Source organism: Rutidosis leptorrhynchoides, chromosome 3 (assembly GCF_046630445.1).
Source record: "Rutidosis leptorrhynchoides isolate AG116_Rl617_1_P2 chromosome 3, CSIRO_AGI_Rlap_v1, whole genome shotgun sequence".
Classification (NCBI taxonomy): Eukaryota; Viridiplantae; Streptophyta; class Magnoliopsida; order Asterales; family Asteraceae; genus Rutidosis; species Rutidosis leptorrhynchoides.
This window is the reverse complement of record NC_092335.1, coordinates 235,631,340-235,641,707: the sequence shown is the minus strand read 5'-3', so window position 1 is coordinate 235,641,707 and position 10,368 is coordinate 235,631,340.

Below are 10,368 nucleotides of genomic sequence, written 5' to 3'. Positions count from 1 at the left end.
AATAAAATATACATAAGTGATCGGTTACAAAGATATGTATTAATATATATATATACAAATGATATAGGTTATTGAATCCGAGGCCAACCCTGCATTGTTCATTTGTTCAATATTGTCATATGTATTTTTACTACAAAATACAGTATGGTGAGTTTCATTTGCTGCCTTTTTAATTGCTTTACAATTTACATTTTTGGGCTGAGAATATATGCGCTGCTTTTATAAATGCTTAAATAGAGACAAGTGATTAAAAATGATATTCTGCGGATTGATGTGCTAGGTAATTTAGTTACATGTTATAAGAATTTGTAAGCGCGAATCCTAAAGATAGATCTATCGGGCTTAACACCCCCATCCTGTAGGCTGTACTAGACATAAGAGCTAGTGGGCGGATGTTTATTACTTCGAGGATTATTTATACACTTGCGAGTGTACATATCCATCTTTGTGAAGATGACTTATTATATTATTGTTAAGGTTGGTTACTGAGGCCTCAACATAAGCAGAACGGTTTTATACACTTGCGAGTGTACATATATTTATAAACGGAAATCTTGTGGTCTATTAATATATTGAAATGATTGTTATGATAAACCTATGAACTCACCAACCTTTTGGTTGACACTTGAAAGCATGTTTATTCTCAGGTATGAAAGAAATCTTCCGCTGTGCATTTGCTCATTTTAAAAGTATTACTTGGAGTCATTCATGATAGATTTCAAAAGACGTTGCATTCAAATCGTTGAGTTCATCAAGATTATTACTAAGTCATTTATAGTTTGGATATATTATGAAATGGTATGCATGCCATCAACTTTCGATGTAAAGAAAGTTTGTCTTTTGAAAAACTAATGCAATGTTTGTAAAATGTATTATATAGAGGTCAAGTACCTCGCGATGTAACCAAATGTAATGTATTCGTCCAGATAGATTAGGATGGGTCCTTTCAATATTTTAGCAGATACTGAGTCATCTGAATTCTTTAAATGCAGGTTTAGTCTTTGTGATTTGTCCACAGCCTCCTTCAGGATTTGCTCAATCTGTTTTTCTATTTCAAACTTTTTCATTTTCTGAGCTTTGCCAACATGTCATTCTTTATTATCAAACTTTTGACTGTTAAAGCCGTCTACAATTTTTGCTGCTTCATCAGCTTTTTCAAAATTCAGAGAACTAATTCGTAGACTGGGGTGCTTTTCAGAAATTCATAATTGAAGTACATAAGTTCAGGAGATAGACGTTATATGTATATATATAACTATTGATGCTGCGAAATTCGAATATGATGATTGATGTTTCCCGGTATTTGGTATGGCAATTATCGTTAGAAGATGTAGATGAGTACATGATAGGGTTTCAATGAATAAATATAGTGATTTTCAAAGAGACTTAAGTCATCGAGTAATGTAGTTGCTGGTACGTTTACTGTTAATGTGGTGGAATATAAAATATTCCCCGGTAACAAAAACGTGTATATCAAGGTTTTAATAAGACTGATCCGAATGAAAAGTTGAAGTTAACATGTTGGAAGTGTGATAAAACTGGATACTTTGAAAAGGAATTGCAAGGTTATTCTCGGTAACAACAACGCCAATGGATTACAGATTCATGTTAAACTTCTAATTAGGTTCCGGGAGTTTTCCAGGTGTATGACTATGTGTATAAGTCTTTCTTTTCGTGTGGTTGGATCATCCTCTCGGTTGTTTCTTAATTGAGGTGTTTTCAATAATCATGAAGGGTTTGAAAGTAGATTAAAATCGTCAATATATATATGATGTTCTAGAATTTTGAATGATACGAATATTTTTCTGGGTTTTGTGAATAAAAGTGATGTTCTAGTACAGTTTTGAAGTCAAAGTATAGTTTTGAAAGATGTAATAATATAAGAGTGATGTCACCGGTTAAAGTTTTGACTTGGATTCTGATCTGTCCAAAATCAGAATATGTAATTGAATTTGTATGAAAATGGTTGTTCATTGGTGAACGGATACATATATATGTGGACGTAAGTAAGATAGTTAGTGACTGTCGAATCAGAATTGAAGAATGTACAGTGTAACATATTAATGTGAAATCTAAATATTTCTCGGGTATTACCTACCCGTTAAAATATTTCCACAATTAATAGTTTGTACAACAGAGTTTTTATTACAATCTTTATGAAAACGTGTGAATGTATATTTTCTTCAGATGTAATATCGATTTAATGAGTTAATATAATATTAAACTCATTTGATTTTTTGATTGGAACTAGAAATGAATAATCTCTAAACATTAGAGATTACATAATCATTGCGGAGTATTTTACTAATGTAATCAATACTTTATTATTTATTCTTATTGACATTTCTCGATGAAGGATGTTGGTGCTCGTGGAATTCTTGTGAAATTCGCAAGGCACGAATGATGTTTTCTAGAAAGTTTCAAGTACATTGGAAATGAAAGTGTAAAATCAAACATGTAATTGAATAATACACTTAGTTTATTATGGGATTGAATTCATTGAGTTGAAGCGGAGATTGTAGTTAACGATTGTTAAGTTGTTAACGAAGGATGTACATAATAGCGTAATAGTAATATGAATTAATCGAGTAGTATCTACCATTTAAAATTCATACGTAATAGCTTAGTACGAAAAGATATATTATGGGTTTAAAATTCATATATATATATATATATATATATATATATATATATATATATATATATATATATATATATATATATATATATATATATATATATATAAACTCTTCGGAAATGATGGGTTAATACTTCATAACTCATTATTATATTATACCTATTGGTGATTGTGGTGTTGATATATGTGGTGGTTATGGAGATTGTGGAACTTGTGCTGCTGCAGATATTGCTGGTGCCGGTGATACTTGAAACAACCCAACCCATATTCAACCCGAATAAATTTTTTTTTTATATAAACCATTTCATACAACCGGTTAAACATACAACAAGTTTACCGTTTACAATAAGGGGCACAAAGGCCCTTAATCCATTGTTTACAAGTTTGACCCATTAACATGATAGTTTTAATCCAAAAAACACCCGAGCATGGTTTGGGGCTAAACTACCCAAAACATTAAGTCGAACTTCAAAAGCTACACATCCCAAAAAGCTTCTCCTAGCATAATGAAGCGGGATCACTAATCCAAACGAATACCCTTTCCCTTGTCCACGCCAGAGCCTATAAGAAGGTAAACAACGAGAGGGTAAGAAAAAAGCTTAGTGAATGCAATAGTTATACACTTACGTATATAATATACCTACTTGCAACACTTACTCACATACTGCATACATGCTAGCAATATAATTAGCTTATCATCACAAGTACAAAGCTACTAGCCTCCAATACCGCAACTAGCATAACCAATAGCATATAGTCGAAAAATATAAATATGCTATACTAAAACACATACACAACCATATGGTTAACCATACACGCGTCATGGTGCTACCGGCGCTTTGGTTCACACCACACGTATTAGTCATGATGCTACCGGCGCTTTGGTTCACATCACGCCTTGAATCATACTCGTGTTAAAGTGCTACCGGCTCTTTGGTTCACACTCTGACTATCGACGCTACGGTGCTACCGGTGCTTTGGTTCACACCCTAACAATTTATGTTTTAGTGCTACCTGCGCTTTGGTTCACACTACAATATATATATATATATATATATATATATATATATATACATATATATATATATATATATATATATATATATATATACCATGATGCTACCGGCGCTTTGGTTCACATCGTAGTACATTCGTACATGCTATGGCACTACCGGCGCTTTGGTTCATGCCATAACACCCAAATAGATACACTATATACATACACGTATAATTAATCCACTCACCTTATAGACTAGGCGATGAATTAATAACTCCACAGGCTTCAAAGTGAAGTACCTAATACAATAAGTACAATTTCAATACACCAAACTAGTTGGACTTGACACCAACATTTACCACTTATGCATTTAATGACCCATTTGCATTAAATGACCCATTTACACCAAAACCGCCCATTAATGACCAAGACTCATCATAAATCACTAAAAGCTAGTGATTAAAGTATACTAACACCAACCCATGGCCAAACCCTAGATTAAAAGCCTTAGGGTTTCCATATAACAATTTTACCCAAATTCACCCATTTAACCTCCAAATGGGTCTTACAAGTCTCAAATGAACAAACCCTAGCCATAAATCAACTAAAATTCAAAACACGGAGTTAAGACTTACCAACACTATCAAGTAGTAGCCAAGAATGAGGAGAACAAATTTACTAAGGTCGAATCACAAATCTTCACCTTCAAATCTCACTTTGAATCTAAGTGGGTTTGTGTTTTGAGAGAAAGTAGAGAAAGAAAATGAAAAAGAAAATGAAATGAGAAGATAAGGTTTGGGGCATAAAAGCTGTCCACACGCAGAAATTACCAAATTACCCCTAAAATCCCTTAAAATAAGCTGGAAAATGAATCAGGCCTGCAGGCAGGTCGCGGCGCGACCTTAATTGCCGAGGTGCGGCATTCTACTAATTTTTCGAGCTGTCATTTGAGCCTCCTGATCTTGGTTTACGCCTATCACCGGGACGCGAAGGTGCCCGTCGCGACGCGGCCCCACGCTCGTTTTTTGTCCATTTTTGGTTTACAAACCCAAAGGTCATAACCCGACTCGAACACCCCATTCTAGCTTCGTATATTCACCAAGACTTCACCACGAAGTCTCACTCGACTTCACACCATCAAAACCCATGCATATACTTATTCTTGCATACATTCTCGTGTATATCAAACTAAAACTTTAAATCATTTAATCACATACACAAACGAAATATAAACGTTGTAACGATTAAATATGTACCTTAGACATGTATAATGAAAAACGGGATGTTACAATACTGCTGGTGATGCTGGTGGTTCTGCTAGTGGTGCTTGTATAACAAGTTTAGTTTGTAAATCATGCACCATTCCTGTCAGGGTTTCCATTATACTCTACCCCCTATAATTTATATCCCTCCATCCATCTGATCTACGGCTAGAATAAATAATCCCTAAGACTTTAGAGATTACATAATCACCACAAAATTTATCTCCAATGAAGTTATGAATCAATACTCCATCGTTTATAGTTGTTGGTTTTCCTTGCTATCTATGGGGCGTATGATGTTGATGCTCGAGGTACAGATTGTGATGTTGAGGCGTGTGATGCGAATGTTGTTGTTGGTGGTACTGGTGCTGTTAGTACTGATGTTGATGGTGTTTGTGATGCTTGCAAGTTGCGCATCATACTCTCCAAAGCCAATACTCGAGCGCGAAGCTCGTTGACTTCTTCTATTACTCCGGGATGATTGGCGGTTTGAACAAGGTGATGAATAAGATTTAGAATTATAGATATTACGTAATCATTGCGAGCTATTCTGAAAATGAGGGTGAAAATGATGTTTCGAACTGGTTCGCCGGTAAGTGCTTCCGGTTCTTCGCCAAGTAGGTAAAGTGGTAGGTGGAAAGGATCACCTTCTTCTCGTATCTATTGACTAAGTCGACTACGAACCCATCCCCATTTCATCCAGAATAGATGATGGCTAATTGGTTGATCCATTCTGGTTACACTGCTTTTGGAGCTCAGGTGGATATCCATATCGGAATCGCTGTCGGAATCTGAGGAATTTAAACTAGTTGTGAGTTCCATATTGTACGGTCAGATAAAGGAATTCGATATGAAATGATTTTTGGATATCGGATGATATTATAATTACATAGAATACCTATATATAGTACACAAGATCCCGCAGATTACGGAGGAACTTCCAGAAGCTGTCAGGCAGAGTTTACAGTAACAGATACGCTAAGATATGAATTTATCTATACACAATCTATGCAGTAAATGCAGTAAGACGTGTCTAGACTAAGAATGATAAGCAAGTAATTTTTGACAAGAAATGATAAGCAAAACTTTTAATATGCAGCTAAGGTCAAAGTCCAGACTCACTAATGCATCCTAACAACTATCAGTTAGACACACTAATGCAAGACCTGGTTTGCTAGGACCAACGCTCTGATACCAACCAAAACGCCCCATCCAAATCCATATGGACGAATGAATTACATCTGGTCCCATTGAGAGGTACTGACCTCTATATGATACGTTTTACACACATTGCATTCTTTTAAAAGACAAACTCATTTCAAAATATAACCTTCTGATACAAATGATATATGTTTCCCAATATGAATGACTAATCTGTCATTTATCTATTAATAATCTTTTTGAACTCAAATGATTTGAATGCAACGTCTTTCGAAATATGCCATTAACGGCTCCAAGTAATATCTTTAAAATGAGCAAATGCACAGCGGAAGGTTTCTTTAATACCTGAGAATAAACATGCTTAAAAGTTTCAACTAAAAGGTTGGTGAGTTCATAGGTATATCATAAACAATCATTTCAATAATTTAATAGACCACAAGATTTCATTTTCTTAAATAACATACAGGCATATAGCCATCTCTATAAAAATTATTCGTATGATGAACACCTGGTAACCGACATTAACATAATGTACATAGAATATCCCCCGCATACCGGCACTCAGTGTTGTAAATCTCCCGAGATCTCCCCGAGATCTCCCCCGAGATCTCGTTTTTAGAAGGCAACCGAGACGAGATGTTCATCTCCCGAGATTTCTCGGTCAACGGGGTCAAACTTAGTCAAAGCCACGATTTCTCGAATTTTCTTGCTAATTTATAAGATTTTCTTGTAAAATTCGTAATTTCTAAGATTTTCTCGCTCATTTCTCTGATATTTTTCTAAAATCTCGTATAAACGTATATAAATATACATATATTTATGTTTTTATGTATATTTGTATTAAAAAAACTATAAAGTCAACGTAAGTCAACATCCGAGATCTCCCCGACATTATTCCGAGATGCCGAGATCTCCTTAAAGACGTCCAAACGAGATCTCCCCGAGATCCGAATTCTCCAACCTTGCCGGCACTACACAATCAGTATACCATATATACCGGCAATCGCAATTAGTATATATATAAATTGAAGTATTAACGTAGTTCATATCTCTGACCGGGGCTGGTCAGTGCCCGTAGATCTACCTTTAGAATTCGCGTCAATTAGGGGCCATTTCCCTAATTCTTAGGTTACCAAGTTAACGGGCAATATTCGGTATAGTAATCCAACAATAGAATATAGTTTCAAGTACTTGTGTCTATTTTGTAAAGCATTTACAAAAGCAGCGCATGTATTCTCAGTCCCAAAAATATATATTACAAAAGCATTTAAAAAGGGATCAAATGAAACTCACGATACGATATTTTGTAGTAAAAATATGCATACGACGGAACTGAACAATGCAGGGTTGGCCTCGAATTCACGAACCTATATCATTTATATGTATATTAACACATATAATTGTAATCGAACAAACTTATATATATATAAATTTATTAGTTATATCATTTTTAAATTAATAACTTATATGTTTCATATATTCATTTTACATATTTAAATAAATAATAATATTAATTTTGTTATGTTATTTGTATTTATATATATATATATATATATATATATATATATATATATATATATATATATATATATATATATATATATATATCATTTATTTGTTACAATAGTAATTATAATAATACTAAAATAAAATTAGTAATGATAAAAATAATAATAATGATAATACTAATAATAATATTAATGATTCTATTAATGATAATAATAATGAAAATTTTAATAATACATGCAATCTTATTAAAAATGATAATTTTAATACAAATGATAATTTTAATACTTGTATTCATAATGATAATAATGTTAATGGTAATAATAATACTTTTCTTAATAATAATAATGATATGATGATGATGATGATGATGATGATGATGATGATGATGATGATGATAATAATAATAATAATAATAATAATAATAATAATAATAATAATATAATAATAATAATAATAATAATAATAACGATTCTAATAATATCAATAATAATAATAATAATAATCATAATAATCATAATAATAATAATAATAATAATAATAATAATAATAATAATAATAATAATAATAATAATAATAATAATAATAATAATAATAATAATAATAATAATAATAATAAAAGAGTACAACCTTTGAAGAAACAAGCTTTAAAATAAAATGCCAAAATGCCACTGCCCGGGCTCGAACCCGAGACCTCTCGCTTAACCGACAACACCCCTAAACACTAAAGTACTCATGAATTCTTGTAATAATTCGCGTTTTCATTTTATTTAACATATACCAAACTGTTTTCATCTTTCTCAAAAATTCATCACCATTAACCTTCATTATTATCATTCTTATATTATCATTACCATCTTCATTATATTTCGTTATCATCATAGATTACCATTATCAATTATCATCACATAAGCGTATCATCATCTTCACCATCACCGAATCTTCATCATCGATCTTGTTCACAGAATAGTAAAACAGAAGCAGGAACAGTAGCTATGTTCGAGTGGTGGTGATCTAGGTGTTTGAGTCTCGAAAAAAAAGAAGCAGCAACAGTAGCGATAACAAACATAGTAGCTGCAACAGGAATCGAGTATTAGCACATGTTCTTTTTAACAGCCCTTTGGGCTTTGTTCGTGAAAGGACCCGTTCATATACATTATAAACGATTCACAATAGTTGATTACATCGCGAGGTATTTGACCTCTATATGATACATTTTACAAACATTGCATTCGTTTTTAAAAGACAAACTTTCTTTACATCTAAAATTGACGGCATGCATACCATTTCATATTACATCCAACTATAATTGACTTAATATTAATCTTGATGAACTCAACGACTCGAATGCAACGTCTTTCAAAGTATGTCATGAATGACTCCAAGTAATATCCTTAAAATGAGCTAATGCATAGCGGAAGATTTCTTTAATACCTGAGAATAAACATGCTTTAAAGTGTCAACCAAAAGGTTGGTGAGTTCATTAGTTTATCATAATCAATCATTTTCGTAATAGTAATAGACCACAAGATTTCTGTTTATAAATATATGTACACTCGCAAGTGTATAAAAGTATTCTATAAGTTGTAGGCACCCGGTAACAAGCCTTAACGTTCATGTTTTACCCTCTGAAGTACACCAGATCAGGTGTGTTTAATATAACCTCGAAGTACTAAAGCATCTCATAGTCAGGATGGGGTTTGTCAGGCCCAATAGATCTATCTTTAGGATTCGCGCCTACCGTACATAGACAAGTAGTTTAATGTTACCAAGCTAAGGGTATATTTCTGGTTTAAACCAACGTAGAATTAGTTTTAGTACTTGTGTCTATTTCGTAAAACATTTATAAAACAACGCATGTATTCTCAGCCCAAAAATATATATTGCAAAAGCAATTAAAAAGGGAGCAAATGAAACTCACAATACTGTATTTCGTAGCAATTATGTATATGACGGAACTGAACAAGTGCAGGGTTTGTCTCGGATTCACGAACCTATATTAAGTATATATATTTATATGTTGGTCAATATCTGTCTAACAATTTAGGTCAAGTCATAGTGTATCAAAATCCTAATGCTCGAGACCGACATGCAAAAGTCAACAAAAGTCAACTTGACCCAAAATGACTTCCAAAATCTATACATGTTTATTATATAACTTATATATAGTCGTTTTATATATTTAAATATATTTATCAGATCTTATTATACTAAATAATACAAGTCATTTATTAATAAATAAAAATTTATATTTAAATTCATATATGATAAAAATATAGTTTTATATATCTCAAGTAATAAAATTTATAAAATTCACTTGATATCATAAAAATATAGTGGTATGTATTATTAATGTAATTATATTACGTGTGGTAAAAATATCTTTGTACGCATATTTATTTGATTAAATAATATTGATAATAATAATAATGATACAAATAATAAAATGATAGTTTCAATAAAAATATTAATTTTTAGTAATAAAGATAATTTTAGTAATAACATCAACTGATAACAATTATAATAATAGTTTTAATAATAATATTAAAATTAATAATAATTCAGTTGGCCATATCTTTTAATCCGTTCATCGAACCCACACGATTTCTAAATGAAAAGTTATTAATTTTTCTTTAGCTTTTTAACGACATGCATATCATATACCTTATCTCAGTAAAATATGTATCAAATTCGTGATTTATCATAAACTATTTAACGACGAAACTAAGCATACAAACATGCATAATCATATATACTCGAGCACTAGTCAGGGATACACTATGAATATAAAAAAAATAAGATAT